This window comes from Heteronotia binoei, chromosome 14 (genome assembly GCF_032191835.1).
Source record: "Heteronotia binoei isolate CCM8104 ecotype False Entrance Well chromosome 14, APGP_CSIRO_Hbin_v1, whole genome shotgun sequence".
Taxonomy (NCBI): domain Eukaryota; kingdom Metazoa; phylum Chordata; class Lepidosauria; order Squamata; family Gekkonidae; genus Heteronotia; species Heteronotia binoei.
The window spans coordinates 32306289-32316469 of NC_083236.1; the positions used below are offsets into that span (position 1 = coordinate 32306289).

The 10181-nt window shown below is 43.4% G+C and overlaps 1 pseudogene; it reads right to left on the reverse strand.

Annotated features, from left to right (window-relative positions):
- Positions 1–1251: 1251 nt before the first annotated feature.
- LOC132582287 (prefoldin subunit 4-like) overlaps positions 1252–10181 on the reverse strand; it is a 9258-nt pseudogene continuing 328 nt past the window's right edge.

A 10181-nucleotide genomic window follows, 5' to 3' on the forward strand; every position in this document is an offset into this window, starting at 1 on the left:
AATCAATGCTCACTTTGTCAGATACAAATGAGACAGAAGGTCCATCAGCCCCTTATATCCAGGTAAGATGGTGGGAGAGGTGTTGTTGGTTTCTAAGGTGCTACTAAAACTTTGTTCTGCTATTGCAGACTCATATGGCTACCACCTGAAACTATAACAAAAATGGTGCAGAATGGCACAGAGTTAAATCTTGGGAAAGCAGGCTTCAAGTCAGGGAATGACGGTTTCTTTGTACCTCCACAGGCTGGCTATTGTACGTCAATATCACATGTACGCATGGCAATAATACATTATTATTGGAGTCATACTGCTCACCCCCATCATACAGCCAGCAATAATGCTAAGCAGCAATGCTATGCATCACTTCCTCAGTCTGGACCACAGCTTTAACAGCCTGCACTTCCTTTCTTCTGTGATGAGTCTTTCACATTATTGTTATCCAGGGAACAGAGGGAGTTATGTGTGTGCCACCGCATGCACCCTGACTCTGGGCTTTTGGGGACCCAGGATCTTTGCATACACAAATTGCAGACTGGTGCAGCGCCTTACTGTGAAAAGGAAGAAACTGCTGAGTTACACAAGATTAATTTTGTTATCTAAAAGTGGATCAGTGGAGGAAAGGCAGCTGGCAACAGAATACTTGGTGAACTAAACCAGAATACACTGGCAAATTCAAATATTTACTTTGGCAAGTCCCAATCAAACAATTCATAGACTCTTCAATAGTTAAAATGCCAAATTATATTTCACCCAGAACTAGTCCATGAGAGGGGATGTTTGTGTCTCTGGAGATCATGGGAAGAAGGAAGAGAGAGAGAGAGAGAGAATGAATATAAAAGATAATGCAAGGAGGAAGATTGGGGGATCATACAGAAGACATGTGGAAGTGGGCTGGGGTCTGGCAGCAGCCAGAGAACTGAGGGTCCAGAGGGAGCTTCAGAAGGGTCAAGAGGAGGCTCCTTGCCAGGAACCAGGTCAGAGCAATTAGACAAAAAGTGTGGAGAGCAAGAGCCATAGTGAGGGAGGTTAAGAAAAGTTGGTTGGCTCAGGATGTTTGTTTGTTTTTATGATGATGCACCAGAGGTATTTGAATTTATTGTCTTAACATAAAAAATTATAGGTATGCAAAATAAGATCATTAACTACAAGGAACGGACAACCAAATGTAATTTTCTTTTAAAAAAATAGGTGGAACCTCTTAAAATGTTATTGTAACAGGGGAACAATTACTACAAAAGAAAAGAAACGCAATACTATTTATAGGGTATTCAATTATCTTCTGCCTCAAGGTTTATATTGTTGCCAAACTTTGCATAGAGCTGGACTTTGAGTTCTGACAATACTCGCTGGATGGATTCTACGCATGACTCCAAAGCTACAATCTCTTCCTGTTAAGTTTTTCTTTGTTTCCTCCAACATCTCTTGCATTGCATCCTGGGGATGGCTAATGAAGACGTCTCCAATTTGATAGGGTATCAGCAGCGAATCATCGTCTAGCATCATGACATCATCTCAGGCATCCTCCAGGTTCTGAAGTTGTTTCTTTTTATCCTCAATTTCTTTCTTCAGTTCTGTAATTCTGCTGGTGTTTCTTGCAAACTTGTTGATTTTCTGTTGATCTTCAAATGTGACGTCGACATCTTCCACTGCCTGAAAGGAAGTCTGGCTGATGTCCGTGGGCTTTCCTTAGGGCTGAGGAAAGGGCGGCTCAGGCTGCCTTGAAGAACACACATTGCCTCAGTGATGATGGAGGTAAGCTTGAATGGAAAAGTCTGACCTACTCTCTGACTGACTCTTTGAGTTTTTGTCTCCATTTCCTGCTGTTTTTTGGAGGGGCAGGGTGTCACGATAATTTTGGAACTTAAATATTTATTTCCACAGGAGGTGGATTTATCTTTATGATGAACTCAGGAAGGACAGTAGACTGCTCTGCCTAAGGTGTGGTACCCGCGACGGCATTTGTAATGTTTGTCTTCTATCTTAGTTACTGACCATTCTAATGGAGCCAAAATCTGAAATTATCTCAGCTAGTCAGGATGAACAATTTGCAAAGGACGCCTATTTGACACACTGTGCAACACGCTATGTGGCAGAAGGGGCCTACTCTGGCCTGCAGGCCCTGCTTCACCCTGCCTTCCAAAGTTTTCACAACACTTCAAGAGGCTTTTCTGTCTCTCTCTCTGGCCATGGCTGGCGTGTGGGAGTGGGCAAGGTAGGCGGCAGCCTGGGGTGCCACCTCACCTATGGTGCACCACTGGGCGACCCCTCCCCCACTGCTCTTGGCTTCCCAGAGCATCAGCAGTGCTCTCCTCCAAGCCTGGCTGTTCTCACCTTGAAGAGCGGCCTTCTCCTCCTCTGAGCTCAAAGAAGAGTGCACGTCACCCAGCTGCTCTCACTTTCAGGCGAGAGCAGCCAAGCGGGGCACCTTCTTCTCCTCTGAGCTCAGCTTCCATTGCAGAACATATATACAAAGCAGTTATTATTATTATTTGTTTGTTTATATTCCGCCCATTCCCCTGTTTGGAGGCTCAGAGCGGAGTACATCAAAGTTAGGAATAATGGAACCCTAACAGAATGTTTGCCACACAAAAATAAGCTTTCTTACCTAAGCTGACCCCCAAACCATAACTAAAAAGCCAAATATAAGCTTGGCTAAGCTGATGTTCCTTTCCAGAGTCACCTGTCCAAAAGAGGAGGGGGGAATCCTTTTCCCTTCTTAAACTGAGGCTGACTCAGCCCACTGGGCTCTGATTGGCTGACAATCAATAGGATTTGCATGACGGCTAAATCTAAGAGTGCCAACCTCCAGGTGGCACCTGGAGATCTCCTGAAATTGCAATGAATCCCCAGGCCACAGAGATCAGTTCCCCTGGAGACTGCCTTGGAGGGTGGACTCTATGGCATTATGTCCCACAGAGGTCCCTCCCCTACCCAAACCTCACCCTTCCCAGGCTCCCCCCTCAAAATCTCCAGGTATTTCCCAATCCAGAGCTGGTAACCCTACCTAAAAACCCTACCAGAACACTGGAGGAGAGGTGGGACTTTTAAGGATGATTGCCAAGAAAGCAGGGAGTGGGAGTGGCTGTAGGAAAAGGAAGAAAAAATCAGCAGGAGTAAGGAGGGGAAAAGAGAGAGCTGGCTGAGAAGTGCAGTAAAATAGCTTTGAAGAACAGAAGGGACCAGGCTGTCCTGTGGACTAGGGAGGTGACATTCTTGGTCATGAAAGCAGCAAGTTACTTTTTTGGGATTTATCTACCTCAAGATGTGTGAAGCAGTTGGAGGTGGAACCAGTATCCTTTAGAAGCATTGTCCTATTCTTCTCTCCTGCCTTCCTTCTAGCTGTGAAGATGTTTTGTACAGAATAACCTGTTTTTCAATTGATTAGCTAATCTATTATTCATTAATGTAGTCCTGTGAATTCATAGAATTTTGTTTTCAATGTAAAAATTGCCCATATGGCAGATTGGATGTTAATGTTAAATGGGCTGGATGGAATGAGTAAAAATGGAGATAAGAATGTTTATTTGTAGGTTTATGAAAAGTTTTAACTGCAAATCTGTTAGTAGAGTCTTTAAATACAGTGGTATCTAGAAATGATATTGATCTGGTACTTTTATGACAGGTAAACTGGATTGTCTCATGAACATTATTAGCCCACGGATTGTCTCATGAACATTATTAGCCCACTGTACAAAGCCAACCTTATTTATATTTTTAAAGACAATAAAAACATCATCAATAAATATTTTGTAAAAGATCAGTTGATCAAAATAAGGATTTGTAATGGAATTGCAAATAAAATTATTATCGAAATTGGTCATAAAGAGATTCACTATGCTTGGTGCTACTGGGCTTTCCATAGCCACATGTTTCTTTTGGATGTAAAAATCATGGTCAAATCTGAAGCAATAATTTCTAATAGCTCAACCAAAAAATATGTGGATGGTTCATGAACCTCATGTCTTTCAAGACATTGTTCCACTATGGCTGTTGCCTCCTCATGAGGTATATTAGTATATAAAGTGGAGACATACATGGACATCACTACTGATTTTTCCAGAACAGCCATCCCTTCTATTTTACAGATAAAATCTTTTCTATGTCTTATGTATGAAGATGATTGTATGATGAAAGTCTGGAGGAAATAATCTACAAATTGTGCAAGAGGTTATAAAATCGAATCAATTCCTGAGATTATAGATCTCCCAGGGGGTGGAAATCTCTCCTGATGCATCTTTGGGAGAATATAGAATACTGGAGTGCATAGAAATTTATTAATTAAAAAGAAGGTATATTCTTCTCTACAATCCTCAGTGCTAGTGCTTCTTCTGTCACAGTTTTGATAAGACATGCTATATGTGGGGTACGATCTCTCATGATGGCTTCTTACTATGTATTATCAATTAATTGTTGTCTGACTTCTTTTATATAATCTACAGTGTTCATGATGACAATTGCCCCGCTTATATCAACTTCCTTTATTGTAATATTCCATTTTTTTGGTCAAATTATCCAGTATTTTATGTTCTGACATATTTAAGGTTTTTCTTGTTATATTCCTCTTGTCCTCCACTTTTTTTTATATCCCTCAATACTAGTTGTTCAAAGACTTGTATATTTGGATAAGAGACATTAGGCATAAATTTTGATTCAGGTTTGAATTTATTTGCCACGGAATCTCCAAATATTTTCTTAAATTTTAACAGTTTAATCAGTTTAAACACTTCAGTTCTCCTGTTAGAGGGATCATACCGCATAGTTGGAGTAAATACTAGCCTTAGGTTCCACATTCTGTTTCTCCACAGATAATCTGCGGAATGACAAATTAACTATCAGATTTATAATCCACCTTTCTCACTGGGACTCAAGGCAGATCACACAGAGTGAGTCAATACAATCAACATGACAGGATATTCAGTAAACAGTGAAATAGGATTTAGGTTGTAGAAGATATTGGATTTATATCCTACCCTCCACTCTGTTTGTGATTGTGAGTCTCAGAGCGGCTCACAATCTCCTTTACCTTCCTCCCCCACAACAGACACCCTGTGAGGTAGGTGGGGCTGAGAGGGCTCTCACAGCAGCTGCCCTTTCAAGGACAACCTCTGCCAGAGCTATGGCGGACCCAAGGCCATCTCAGCAGGTGCAAGTGGAGGAGTGGGGAATCAAACCCGGTTCTCCCAGATAAGAGTCCGCACACTTAACCACTACACCAAACTGGCTCAACCAGAAGATCCAACTGTAGATCCAACCAGAAGTCTAAAAAACAGAACTGAAGCAAAGCATAAGTGTTAATGTGACACACGAAATAATGCAAAATTACATAACATGAGCCAACCCACAGCAGACCACAGTCCCCAATAATTTAGCCAAGTAACTTTGTGAAGCCTGTTGTGCTATTCAATTGCCTGCCTAGAAAAGTCCTCTTCAGTGGGAAAAAATGTAATGCATTGGTGATAATTTTATAGTAATTTTTAAGAGTATTATAACAATATATTGCATAAATAAAATTTGTTTTACACAAAAAAAGAAAAGTCCTCTTCAGTAATTTAGTTTTGCTTAGTTTGAGGAAAGCCAGGAGACTGGGAGCCTTCCTGACCTCTTCAGGCAGGCCATTCCACAAGATGGGGCCCACAACAAAGAAGACATGTACGTATACGTTGACTTTACCCATTCTCAGGTTTAGCACCTGCAGAAGGCTTTGCTCAGATGTGCAAAGCTGTCATGGCAGAGTATAGAGGGAGAGATGGCCTTGCAGATATGAGGGTCCAAGGTGATAAAGGGCTTTGTATGCGAAAGCCAGTATTTTAAATGGAGCCTGGCAACTAACTGGTGGGCAGCCAGTTGAGTGGCTGCTCAGAGTTGTAGCTAGGGTTGCCAATCCCCAGGTGGGGGCAGGTGATCCCCTGGTTTGGAGACCCTCCCCCCGCTTCAGGGTCATCAGAAAGCGGGGGGAGGGGAGGGAAATGTCTGCTGGGAACTCTATTATTCCCTATGGAGATTTATTCCCATAGAAAATCATGGAGAATTGATCCGCAAGTATCTGGGGCTCTGGGGGGGGGGCTGTTTTTTGGGGTAGAGGCACCAAATTTTCAATATAGCATCTAGTGCCTCTCCCCAAAATACCCCCCAAGTTTCAAAAAGATTGGACCAGGGGGTCCAATTCTATGAGCCCCAAAAGAAGGTGCCCCTATCCTTCATTATTTCCTATGGAAGGAAGGAATTGAAAAGGTGTGCCGTCCCTTTAAATGTGATAGCCAGAACTCCCTTTGGAGTTCAATTATGCTTGTCACAGTCTTGATCTTGGCTCCACCCCTAATATCTCCTGGCTCCACCCCCAAAGTCTCCTGGCTCCACCCCCAAAGTCCCCAGATATTTCTTGAATTGGATTTGGCAACCGTAGTTGTAGCATAGGTTGTGTTTTGTTTTGGTGAATTGTAGGCAACATTGCAAGAGTCCACTTGGTGTTGTTATCCCAAACATAGCAAATACTTATCATGTTTGTAGTTAGAAATTCCACTCTCATACAGTGCTGAGACTTTTAAAAGCTCTCTGTCTGCTGTGTCATACACAACTGAAGGCACCAAGGGATAGGCAGAGGAAAAAGAGGTGACAAAGGTGTCTGCAGACTGAAGTTCTTCACAATGTCTTTGCTATGGCGGTAGAAGAAAAACTAAACAGGAAGGTATGGCGTCGCCAACTTGATGCACACGTAATTGCACACATCTCCTCGGAATGGGTGGAGCAAGTGCCAACAGTCCTTTTTAGCAATAGATCGGGAAATTTCCAAACAATACTCTGCGCAGGCTCGCATTTCCATTAATGTGATGAACAGAGACCACAAAGAAGAAAGGCTGGTATTTAATAAGACAGCAGATATCTATTTCAGATGTGTGTCATTCAGATCTCTTTGGAAGGCAGCCACTGAATTGCCATTCTTCATTTCCTTTTATGTCTGAAGAGCTTTGAAGGAGAATAATAAAGAAGAAAGGTGAGAACATGCAGCTTTAATATTCCCATCATTCTCTCCCTTTCATGCATTAGTAATTACACTCTAAAGGAAAGGATGCTTTTAAAAAAATCGCTTGAAGTTTTCGAGTAGAGCTGAGTTTATTCTTAGAGAATTTGCCCCCCACCTTGCTTATTTTTTGGGTATCACAAAATGGCTGCCATAGAGACCCAATTACAACATTGCAGGGTCCCAAGTCAGGCATTCTCCTATGCTGGGGTAGCTATTTCTGATGGTCGCTTCCTGCAGACCCATAGGGGGCTGTTCTGAAATACCTCCTGCTCAACAAAGGTGGATGACGGGGCTTTTTTCAGCTACAAAAGCAATCCTAAGCAGGTCTACTCTGAATTCTACTGCAGTCTATTCAATGGGGCTTACTCTCAGGAAAGTGATGTTAGGATTAAATTGTATGGTACCTTGCCTCTAGAATTGACCTTTATACCTATGCCAATGTTTTTTGGGTGCGGCCTGTGAGGGTGTGTCATGATCCTAGGCTTAGTGAGGTCTACAGGCTCCAGGGAAGCTTGTATCAGAGTAGCTACAGAACCTACATTTCCCAGGATCCCTTCTGTCCCCCTGATTGGATGGGCAGCAGTTTTGGATGGAAAACTTGCCCAGTGGAATCTAGAGGGGTGGGACCTGGAAGGAAGGAGATAAAAGGCCCAGCTAGAGAAGGAGGGTTGTTCTCTCTGGAGAACATAAGAAAAGCCATGTTGGATCAAGCCAATGGCTCATCCAGTCCAACAGTCTGTCACACAGTGGCCAAAAAACCAGGTGCCATCAGGAGGTCCACCAGTGGGGCCAGGACACTAGAAGCCGTTCAACTGTTGCCCCTCCCCAAGCACCAAGAATACAGAGCATCACTTGCCCCAGACAGAGAGTTCCATCTATACCCTGTGGCTAATCACCACTGATGGACTTCTGCGCCATATGTTTATCCAATCCCCTCTATGCTTGTAGTTGCCACCACCTCCTGTGGCATTGAATTCCATGTGTTTATTCTTTGGGTGAAGAAGTACTTCCTTTTATCTATTTTAACCCGACTGTTCAGCAATTTCATTGAGTACGCATGTGTTCCTTATTGTGAGAAAGGGAGAAAAGTACTTCTTTCTCTGTCTTCATTATCCCATGCATAATCTTTAGGGTTGCCAATCCCCTGGTGGGGGCAGGGGATCCCCCGGTTTGGAGGCCCTCCCCCCGCTTCAGGGTCGTAAGAAAGTGGGGGGGGGGGAGGGAGGGAAATGTCTTCTGGGAACTTTATTTTTCCCTATGGAGATTTATTCCCACAGAAAATCATGGAGAATTGATCTGCGGGTATCTGGGGCTCTGGGGGGGCTGTTTTTTGGGGTAGAGGCACCAAATTTTCAGTATAGCATCTAGTGCCTCTCCCCAAAATGCCCCCCAAGTTTCAAAAAGATTGGACAAGGGGGTCCAATTCTATGAGCCCCAAAAGAAGGTGCCCCTATGCTTCATTATTTCCTATGGAAGGAAGGAATTGAAAAAGTGTGCCGTCCCTTTAAATGTGATGGCTAGAACTCCCTTTTGAGTTCAATTATGCTTGTCACAGCCTTGATCTTGGCTCCACCCCTAATGTCTCCTGGCTCCACCCCCAAAGTCTCCTGGCTCCACCCCCAAAGTCTCCAGATATTTCTTGAATTGGACTTGGCAACCCTAATAATCTTGTAAACCTTTATCACGTCACCACTCAGGCTACAGTCAGGAAAGTTTTCTCTCTGGAAAGGCTGAGCTTAGGGTTACCAGGTCCGAGTCAGGAAATATCTGGAGACTTTGAAGATAGAGCCAGGAGATTTTGGGGGTGGAGCCAGGAGCTGGGCTGTGGAAAGCACAATTGAACTCCAAAGGGAGTTCTGGTCATCACATTTAAAGGGACCGCACTCCTTTTAAATGCCAGCCTTCCATTGGAAATAATAGAGGATAAGGGCACCTTCTTTTGGGGCTCCTAGATTTGGCCCTCCCGGTTCAATCTTTTTGAAACTTCGTGGGGGGTGAGGTGAAGCACTAGATGCTATGCTGAAAATTTGGTGCTTCTGCCTCAAAAAAAAAAGCCTCCCACAGAGCCCCAGATACCCACAAATCAATTCTCCATTATACCCTAGACTGGTCTCCATTGGAAAAAGTGAAGTGCCCAGCAGACATTTCCATCTCTCTCCCCCGCCCTCCTGCTTTCTGGTAACCGTGAAGCAGGGTGAGGAACTCCAAACCTAGGGATCCCCTGCCCCCAATTGGGGATTGGCAACCCTAGCTGAGCTGGAGAGGAGGCTGCAGTCACGAGAGCCCCCTCATCCAAAGAATGGTGAGTCAGTTGGAATTAGAGGAAGGGAGCATATAGTGGGCTTTTTATTTTGCTTTGTACCACCGTTACTGTTTTTCCATGTTTACTATTGCACTAACATTTACAACCCACTTGTTTGTTCTTGAGCACTTACAATAAACTTATTACTGTTATACTGCTTGGGTCCTCCTGTCTCTTTGGGCATGGATAGAAAGTGTTTGTTTAGAAGAGTGACAGGGGTTGGGTGGGTGCTCTGGACCCTCCTAGACAGATTTTTACCAGAGTGGTGGCAGCCATTAGAAGCCTCCCGCCCTTCGTTCCCCTGCTTGTGATAGGGTGTCAGGCCAAAATGTTGCTTTCTACCCAGACTTCAGGTTTTGAACTTTTAGTGATTTTTAGAATTGACTTTTATCCTGAGAAATATTTAAGACTCACCTTAAGCTGCTCCGTGCCTTATGCTGTTTTATGCCCCAGTTGAGTTTTTAATGCTGGGTTGTAACAACTTTTATGATATTATATATGTTTTTTCTTATTTTCTAAGTCACCTTGGGTAGCTTTCCTGGAGAGGTACCCAGAAGATTTCCAGATAAGAAAATAATATAGTATTTGCTTGGAGGAAGGAAGGAACAAGTCAGAACTAGGGAACATCACCAGACGTCATGGTGTTGGAGATCACTGACCTAGAGGAAACAGTAGCACTTTTTTGACAAATGTGATAGTTAAGAAATCAGTGGGGGACATTTTAATCTTCCATGTCATACATTCTCACTGGTCGAAAAGTTCCTGTGGTTGTACACAACAATTTCACAGGGTGAATTCAACACGAAAGGATTCATCGACAGATTTAACCCAGCTTGCAGAAGGACTTGGCTTTCGTCG